General features: G+C 46.4%; 1 long non-coding RNA gene across 1 annotated transcript; it reads right to left on the bottom strand.

The window, feature by feature from the left end:
* Nucleotides 1-219: 219 nt before the first annotated feature.
* Nucleotides 220-5133, bottom strand: LOC113935674. Its single transcript, XR_003524090.1, has 3 exons — nucleotides 4629-5133; nucleotides 3017-3078; nucleotides 220-675 (listed from the first exon to the last, which is right to left on the bottom strand). It is a non-coding gene; the product is annotated as an uncharacterized LOC113935674 (long non-coding RNA).
* Nucleotides 5134-8826: the final 3693 nt, after the last annotated feature.

Here is an 8826-nt window from a genome sequence, read left to right on the forward strand (position 1 = left end):
CACAAGCAGGGGGAGGGGCAAAGGGAGAGGGAGAAGCAGACTCTCCACTGTGCGGGGAGCCCAATGTGGGGCTCGAACCCAGGACCCTGGGATCATGACCCGAGCTAAGGGCAGACGCTTAACAGACTGAGCCACCCAAGTGCCCCTATGATTACTTCTCTGATAAAAATATAAATATGTGCACATTAGCATTAAAATTGTAAAACAAAGTCCCCCAAGGTTGTCATTGGTTATGAAGGAAGAGGAGATATGTGCAGGGGATTTTTATTTCATTCCTTGGACATTTTGGTATTTTCCGAATATTCTATGATGATTATTGCTGTCCTCCCAAACCAATAAATAAATGTGAATCAAAATGTCACCGTGGGATGTGAGATGTGCACTGAAGAAAGAATGATTCTGCTAAACATTTTCAAATTTTACCTGAGTCGTGAAAACAGGTCAGGCCCTGCCAAATGCTGGGGCCTGGAGCTTGAGCTGGCCTCTGGGAGGGCAGGGAGGCTGGTTTCCACCTCTGTCCCAGATATGTCACTGCCTTCCTTGGCTCCATCTGGTCACATACCTGCAGAATGTGGCTCACTCAGCCAGACTGGCAGCAATGTGGCCTGGTCAAGGCAGACCTCACCTAGCAAAACAGGTATGTCTGTCCCCACCCCTCCACTCAGATGCCTGCTCCTGTAGGTGAGAGGGAAACAGAGAGATGAGGGCCAGGTGAGGCTCTCAGGACTGTTTAAGGGAGAGGTAGCCATTTGATGGCTCTTCCTACCACATCTCTACATGACCACATCTGTCCATGGCTTGATCAAGCCTCTATCCCTCCATGGCTCCACAGTGCCCTCAGGACAACATCCAGCACCTCTGCCTGGCACCGAGGGGCCCTTATGGCCTGTCTCCTTGCCACCTGCCCAGGCTTATCTCCCTCTCTTGCCCCACTGGGTCAGTCTCTCTTTGACCCATCTAAGATTATAGAATGGAAAGAATAAACTGTACTAGCAATCAAGCAGGCACACACCTCTGACTACATCCACTGTTGTTTATATTCCTTACATGAGGGCAGGTTGGCTTAGTCACTAAAATGTAACACTCTCACCCCTTTGACCTCCTGATTCTCCCTCTGGGAACCCATTCTGCAAATGCACTCACAAGTGTGTGCAAAGACCTATGTACACGAACAACTAAAAAGCCATACCTAGGAAACAGCCTAAATCATGTCAGAAGAGAAGGAGTTATATAATTCATGTGCACACCATGCAATACTATGCAGCTAGGTTTAAAGGGAGCCACATTTACATTTGCTGATATGAAACCATTTCCAAGATACATTGTTCATTGAGAAAAATGCAAGGCTCAAAACTGAAGGTATGCTAAATGCAACATGGTATCCTAGATTGGAGCCTGGAAGACAAAATATATTAGTGGAAAAACTAGCATGATCCAAATGAAGTCTGGAGTTTAGTTAATGGTTTGCACCAATACTAATTTCTTGGTTTTGATTATTGTACCATGGCTATGTAATACGTTAACATTGGGGGAACCTGGGTGAAGGGTATACAAGAATTCTCTGTACTGTCTTTGTAACTTTTCCGCAAATCTTAAATTCTTCCAAAATAAAAAGTTTAGGGGCGCCTGGGTGGCTCAGTCAGTTAAGCGTCTGCCTTTGGCTCAGGTCATGATCCTGGGGTCCTGGGATCAAGCCCTGCATTGGGTTCCTTGCTCAGTGGGGAGCTGGCTTCTCCCTCTCCCTCTGACCCTCCCCTACTCGTGCTCACTCTCTCTCAAATAAATAAAAAAAAAAAATTTAAGTTTATTTGAAAAAAACTAAATATTTCTATATTTGTAGAACTCTAAAAAAGGAGAAAAAAAAGGCAAAGTTTGTGTATGCACGGGAAATGTCCTTTTCGGAGTGATTTTCCTTAATTCAGGAATGATTATCCACTTTGAAAACTGATGAATAGTTTAAAAATAAGTTATACTCACACTCGTGTCATGATTTTTTCAGAGTACCTACCTGACCAATGTCATTATTTGAAATATTTTATCTGATGGCATAATTTCAAAATGTCTTCCAATTTGGATTGTAGAAAGAAATTACACATGGTTGAGGACGGAAGTGCAAAAAAGGACACAGGGCAATTCACTAGAAACCAACTCATAAAATGTTCATGGTATCAAATGGGCAACTCACTGAATTTGTCAAAAAATCTTTTACCGGTATTGACCCAAATGGCTTAACACATCGTAGGGAAATGAATTCTTAGTTGCCGTCCCCTAAGAACTGAGCTCAGAGTCCTGTACCAGAGGCAGAGCAGACAGCAGGGAACAGGCTTCCCAGAAGAGTGGAGACCTGGAAGCAATAACAATCTTCAGAAAAATCTGGCCGCTGAAGTCCCTGGCTCCCCAGTGTGGCCTTGCTTATCCTGAGTTAGGGGTGAGCGCCAAGAGTCCAGTGTGGGTTAACATCTCTTAAATGGAAAAGCTTACATTGTTACATAAGTTCTTCCGGAATGGTGATGTAAAGCCCTGGGTATTCAAGGCGCTGCAGAATTATAAGAACCAAATTTTCCAGATCCAGCGAGAACCAATCTTTTTTAGATTTTTATTTGAGAGAGAGAGGGAGAGCATGAGTTGGGGGGAGTGGCAGATGGAGAAGCAGGCTCCCCACTGAGCAGGGAGCCCAAAGTGGTGCTCCATCCCAGGACCATGGGATCACCACCTGAGCTGAAGACAGACGCTTAACTGACTGAGCCACTCTGGTGAGAACCAGTCTTATGCAGACAATGTCACTGATCCCTTAAGCCCCAGGGACTAGGGGCCCAGGAACCTATGTTGATGAGACAAGTTGCATCTGCCCCTGTCCTGAGTGGTAAAATTGTGAATCTTTCCAGTAACATGACTCATTCCAACATTCAAATATTTATTGCTTGCCTAACATGGGCACACACTGGGCACTGGTCTAGATCTGGGGACCCAGCAGGGAACAAATCAGACCTCAATCTCTCCCTTTATAAACGCTTACCTTTTGAAAGAGGAGATCAAGAAAACCAAGAAGGGAAATACACGTGTCGGAGGAAATAAGCGCTAGGGAGAAAAATAAAATTTTAAAACGAGCAGAGAAGAGAGGCAAGCCGTTCCAGCACCACATCCACGTCCTGTCTGGATGTCTGAGTTTCCAGAAGTGGCAAGGCCCCTCCTCTGGATTATTTCCCATTGTCCATTGTTCCATCACCATGTGTGGGGGTTGGAGAGAGCTCAGACTGACAATCCCTGGGGCACGTGCCTGCCTTGGAGCAGAGATGGATTCAGCGCCACCCAACGGGCCTGGCCTGCCAGGGGGAACAGTTGGCTACTCAGAGGGACTTGGGCTCTGAGCCTAGGGAAAGATGAACCGACACTGGGAGCAGAAAGGACCACTATCTTCTCTCCCCATAAACCTTCTCCTGGGGCGCCTGGGTGGCTCAGTTGGTTGCGCGACTGCCTTCGACTCAGGTCATGATCCTGGAGTCCCGGAATCAAGTCCCGCATCGGGCTCCCTGCTCAGCAGGGGGTCTGCTTCGCCCTCTGACCCTTCCCCCTGTCATGTGCTCTCTCTCTCATTCTCTCTCTCAAATAAACAAATAAAATCTTTAAAAAATAATAATAAACCTTCTCCTGATGATTCAGAGATAAATGACACAAAAAGCACTGAGAAGTCAATGTTAGCCATTGTCACGGCTGTCGTTTTCGTTAGTATTTGGGGACCCCATCACTTACTGGGCCAGTTATCCATTTATTGCGTCTTAATCCCAGTATTTGTCAGCAGGCATGAGGTTAGGCCTTGTCAGTAGGGGGCGCTAGACGGACACTGCGAGTTAGTGGCTTCTCTCCAGATTCCAGGGCTTTGTTCCCGTTTCCCCTGGGCTGTGACCAGCAGGTGGCTGTTACTCTTTTCCACATTGTAGCTGGCCACGTCCAGCACCTTCTTGAGCCCAGCTAGGAACACACCATTTAACCCAAGTAAGAGATGTGTTGAAAATATGAAATAGAATAATTTCTTCCTTAACTGACTGCCTTTTCAGATGCTCTGCAAATGGAAATAGAAAGATGCAAAACAGAGCAAGTGTGTGTGTGGTTTTTTTTTTTTTTTTGAAGAGCTACTGCCAGTCCTACTGGGGAAAAGAATGATCAAAAGCTCTCTGGCATTAAAGTTCATCTCATAAAAATTCATTCAGAAAATTGAACAAGTCTGTAAACGGAAGGAATTTTTCAACTTTTTTTTTTTAAGATTTTATTTGAGAAAGAGAGCCCGAGCATGAGGAAGAGGAGGGCAGAGGGAGAGAGAGAAGCAGGCTCCCCGCCGAGCAGGGCCCCTGATGCAGGGCTCCATCCCAGGACCCTGGGATCATGACCTGAGTCAAAGGCAGACGCTTAACAGACTGAGCCACCCAGGTGCCCTCGAATTTGTCAATTTTCAGGATCCAGAATCAAGGCAAGTGATATTTGTTGCCTAGAAACTACTCTGGTCCGGGGTATGTCAGTTGGCTTTTTTAACCACCCCAAACCCAGTGACTTAAAATGATTATTTTTTAGCTCCGGATTCTTTGGGACCATTTGCGCTGAGCCCAGCCAGACAGTTCTTCTGTGGGTCTCACCTGGGTTGACTCTTGCAGCTGCAGTCAGCTAGTGGGGTGGCTGGGGGCTGTTTGGTCTTGGGTGGTTCCCCACACATGTATGGCTGGCTGGCAGTTGGTGTAGGTGGCTGGGGTAATGGCTCTCCCTGGGCCATGTGTCTTTAGCAGGCCAGTTCAAGCCTGTTCACATGGCCGTGCTCGTAGGGTTCCCAGGAAGGTCTCTGTAAAAAAACACCTCTTCCTGTGACTTTGCATGGATCTTAGGAAATGCCAGCACTCCTGAGCATGGCCTACTAGGCCAGGCCCTGCCCACTACATCCAGCCTCACTCCCCCGTGGCCCCTCACTTTTCTGTCTCCACTCCAACAACAGTGGACTTCAGGGCCATGCTTCCTCCCACCCCAGAGCTCTGCAACCTATTTTCCTACTGCCTGGAGGACTCACCCCTCTCCTAGTCAGCTTAGTAATTATTCGTAAAATCTTAGCGCAAGCATCACTTCCTCCAGGAAGCCTTTCGGAAAACCCTGGCCACGTTAAGAGTTCTGTTTTCCCTTCTTAAAGTAGCTATCTCGTGATTTTTCTTCAGAGCACATAGCATAGTTTTAAGTTTTACTTGCAACTAATAACCATAGCCAACACTTAATCCGCCCTTGCTCTGCACCCAGGGCTGTTTTAAGAACTTCACGGGTGTCTGTTCATTCGATTCTCTCAAGGCACAGAAAGGAGAAGAAACTTGCTCCAGTTCACACAGTTGAGGAGTGGTACAGGCAGGTCTCAAACCTGTCAGTCTGGTTGCAGAGCTAACATCTTAACCATTCTTTTTTTTTTTTTAAGATTTTATTTATTTATTTGAGAGAGAGAGAATGGTAGAGAGAGAGCACGAGAGGGGAAGAGGGTCAGAGGGAGAAGCAGACCCCCTGCCGAGCAGGGAGCCCGATGCGGGACTCGATTCCGGGACTCCAGGATCATGACCTGAGCTGAAGGCAGTCGCTTAACCAACTGAGCCACCCAGGCGCCCACATCTTAACCATTCTGCTCTGTTCCCTCCCTCTGAGGTAAATAATACGCATCTCCCTACCAGAATGTGAGCCGGCCAATGGTAGATATTCTGTGTGACGGACTGAACCGCGTCCCCTCCAAAATTCATATGTGAAAGCCTTAACCCACAATGTGGCTGTATTTGGACATAGGGCCTTTAAGGAGGGAATTAAGGTTAAATGAGGTAATAAGAGTAGGGAGGCCCCTAATCCAATAGGACTAGTGTCCTTATGTCTTAGTCCGCTCAGGCTGCATAGTAGAACGCCATGGACTGGGCAGCTTATAAACAAGGGAAATCTACTTTTCTCAAGATCACAGTTCTGGAGGCTGGGATGTCCCAGATGAAGGCATTGGCAGATTTGGTATCTGGTGAGAACCTACTTTCTGGTTCATAGATAGCTGTTTTCTTACTGTAACATCACATGATGGAAGGGGCAAGGGAGTTCTCTGGGGCATTTTTATAAGGGCGCTAATGCTATTCATAAAGGCTCCACCCCTATGACCTAATCATCCCCTGAAGGCCCCTTCTCCAAATATCAGCACAGTGGGGATTAGGATTCAGTATATGAATTGACACAAATGTTCAGCCTATGGCACCTTATTAAGAAGAGGAATAGATACAGGAGTGTGCATGCACAGGGCCAAGGCCATGTGGGCCCAGTGAGAAGGAGAGAGGCCTCAGGAGAAACGAACTCTGCTGGCCACTTGATCTTGGACTTCCAGCCTCCAGAACTGCGAGAAATAAATTTCTGCTGTTTAAAATACCCCATCTGTGGAATTTTGTTACGGCAGCCCAAGTACACATACATTTGGTCTCTTCTTGCTTGCCATGATATACTTTTTTTTTTAAGATTTTATTTATTTATTTGACAGAGAGAGACACAGCAAGAGAGGGAACACAAGCAGCTGGGGGAGTGGGAGAGGGAGAAGCAGACTTCCCGCTGAGCAGGGAGCCTGATGAGGGACTCGATCCTAGGACCCTGGGATCATGACCTGAGCCGATAGCAGACACAACGACTGAGCCACCCAGGTGCCCTGCCATGATATACTTTGTACCAAGCACCATATCTAGCACATTAACAGGTGCTCCAAAAATATATACTCTGGAGCCACCACTGGAAAGTCTTTGTTCACCCTTCTCCCTCTCCCATGCCTGGCTTAAGTGTCCCTTCTGGGCTTTAGTTGCTACACTTTTCACTTGGTTCTGGAAGGATATGTTTTGAGGTCGAATTATTCCTTTCTAGAAGGTTACATCTTTGAATCTAAAGATTTCAGAGGGGCTGAGTCTTCTCCAGGGCTCAGCCCAGATGGTATACGTTGTTGGGAGTTTAGTAAATATTTGAGTGAATGCAAGTCTCCTGAGCCCCACACACAAGCCCTGGATGGAGAGCAAGAAGGTTTGAGTTCTAAGTTTCATCTCTAAATTCCTGAGCAGCCTTGGATCCTGAAACCTCAAAAGTAATCATGGCCTTGCGTTTCTCCAGAGATCAAAGCTTGGGGAAAAGTTATGCTCTAACAAGCATAAAGTACAGGGTCGTTTTTACATCTAACACCTGTGCAGTCGAACTGCACTCCTGAGGCTTAGTAATCTGCCTAGCTCTAGCCAGACTTCTTGGTATATCTCAAACATACTAAGTTCATGCCTGTCTCAGGGCCTTTGCACTTGCTGTCTCTTCTGGGAACACACTTCCTCCAGAATTTTCCATTGCAAATGGCCTTAGTTTACAGTGTTTATGCCAAAGTCAGGGAGGGGTAATGGTGATTGCAAGAAAGCAACTCACTTTCAGGACACTGGAGACAAAAAGAGATGTCACTGTTCTATTAGTTCGTTGAATCTTCTCAACAGTCCTGAAAGGTGTTTACTGTCATTATCCCCATTGTACAGATGAAGAAATTGAGGCCAAGAGAGGTTAAGTAACTTGCTAAAGGTCTCACAACTAGAAAGTACCAGGTCCAGGATAGGAATCCAGGCAATTTGGATCCAGTGTCAAGTTGCTTAAGCACAAAGCTCCCTGCTTCTCAACATACATTGCAGCTTAGTTAACACAGGGTCTGGCATGGGGGCAGTGCTCAACAAGCAACAGTTATTTCTCTACTCCCCTCACTTGACTCTCCTCATCAGTCCAACCCCCAGAACCAAGCCGATAACCCTTCCTAGTCCATCTTGCCAGAGCTCAGAGTCCCTCACTCCACCTTCTTATGCCTGCACATGCTAGGTAGCTAGGTTTGAGGGCTCTAAAGTCAGGTTCTCTGGCTTCCCATCTAGGCTCCAACTTTCACAAGCTCAGTAAACATAGGAATGTTACATCCCTCCCTGGTCTCAGTTTCCTCACCTATAAAATGGGGACGGTAACAATCATTATGTTCTAGAATTACTATAGGGATTCAGCGAGATGATGTGTGCAGAATGCTTCCCAGCTTGCCCGGCTCATAAAAATGGCTCAATAAATTGTAACATTTATGATTAGAGCGTCTCAGTGAGAAGCCCCCCAAAGTTCTGGGGCTGTGAAATACACTGCCCACAACCTTTAGGGCCAAAGTTAGGACCAGATGAACTCATTGTTCGTAGACAAGGTTGGCTGGTGTAAGCGGACTCCTTAACCTGATCCAAGCCAGGATCTACCAGACAGTTACTTCTTAGAGGCAACGTGATTCAGAGGGGTAATCTCTTGGGTCTGATAGACCTGGGTCTGAATTCCAGCTCTGATTTCTCCTCAAGACCTCAGTTTCTTCATCTGTCAAATGGGAAGAGACTAGTGTTAAGATTAAGAATGTGACTTCAGATTCAGAAGGTTATGTGATATTCATTCTACTCCTCGCTTAGCTACAGACCAGCTACATGAGCTGGTATGAGTGTTTTCAACACTATGAGCCTTGGTTGTCTGCTCCAGTGGGTGTTGTCACCAGTCCTATTCCTGGGGTGGCTATGAGGATTTCCCAGGACCATGTGTGCCTACACTCTGCACCCTGTAGCTGTTGGGATGGGAGGCAGTATATACCAAGAGTTAGGAGTTTAGGCTCTGGAGTCAGACTGTGACAGGCCTAATTCAAATTCCAGCTCTGACAATTACTCCTGGTGAGATCTTAGGAAAATCAATTTCTTCTCCCAACCTCAATTCATTTATCTGCGAAGTGAGACTAATAGCAGTAAATGTCCAGTAGGGCTTGTTATAAGAATTCCA

The sequence above is a fragment of the Zalophus californianus genome, chromosome 17 (genome assembly GCF_009762305.2).
Source record: "Zalophus californianus isolate mZalCal1 chromosome 17, mZalCal1.pri.v2, whole genome shotgun sequence".
Classification (NCBI taxonomy): Eukaryota; Metazoa; Chordata; class Mammalia; order Carnivora; family Otariidae; genus Zalophus; species Zalophus californianus.